The sequence below is a fragment of the Pelophylax lessonae genome, assembly GCF_965119305.1.
Source record: "Pelophylax lessonae genome assembly, chromosome: 3".
NCBI classification, from domain to species: Eukaryota; Metazoa; Chordata; class Amphibia; order Anura; family Ranidae; genus Pelophylax; species Pelophylax lessonae.
The window spans coordinates 556,612,906-556,614,044 of NC_138770.1; positions in this window are offsets into that span (position 1 = coordinate 556,612,906).

A 1,139-nucleotide genomic window follows, 5' to 3' on the forward strand; every position below is an offset into this window, starting at 1 on the left:
CATATACTTCCATTACCTGACATAACACCCATACACTTCCATTACCTGACATAACACTCATGCACTTCCATTACCTGACATAACACTCATACCAGTGGCGGCTGGTGCTCAAAATTTTTTTTGGGGGGGGGGGGGCGCAAACAGAAAAATGTAATAGGCATTGCTTTGCGGCAAAAAACGCTGTAAAAAATTGCGTGACTTTGAGGTCGCAAAAGTGTGAAAGGGGCCTTCCGTAATTAAGGTATAGCGTGCCCCCTATTAATGCACAGTGACCAGCGTGCCCCCTTTCAATGCAGAGAGACCAGCGTGCCCCCTATTAATGCACAGTGACCAACGTGTCCCCTTTCAATGCACAGTGACCAGCGTGCCCCCTATTAATGCACAGTGACCAACAGGCCCCCTATTAATGCACAGTGACCAACGTGCCCCCTTTCAATGCACAGTGACCAGCGTGCCCCCTTTCAATGCACAGTGACCAGCGTGCCCCCTATTAATACACAGTGACCAGCGTGCCCCCTATTAATGCACAGTGACCAGCGTGCCCCCTTTCAATGCACAGTGACCAGCGTGCCCCCTTTCAATGCACAGTGACCAGCGTGCCCCCTATTAATGCACAGTGACCAACGTGCCCCCTATTAATGCACAGTGACCAACGTGCCCCCTTTCAATGCACAGTTACCAGCGTGCCCCCTTTCAATGCACAGTGACCAGCGTGCCCCCTATTAATGCACAGTGACCAACGTGTCCCCTTTCAATGCACAGTGACCAGCGTGCCCCCTATTAATGCACAGTGACCAACAGGCCCCCTATTAATGCACAGTGACCAACAGGCCCCCTATTAATGCACAGTGACCAACGTGCCCCCTTTCAATGCACAGTGACCAGCGTGCCCCCTATTAATGCACAGTGACCAGCGTGCCCCCTATTAATGCACAGTGACCAGCGTGCCCCCTTTCAATGCACAGTGACCAGCGTGCCCCCTTTCAATGCACAGTGACCAGCGTGCCCCCTATTAATGCACAGTGACCAACGTGCCCCCTATTAATGCACAGTGACCAACGTGCCCCCTATTAATGCACAGTGACCAACGTGCCCCCTTTCAATGCACAGTTACCAGCGTGCCCCCTTTCAATGCACAG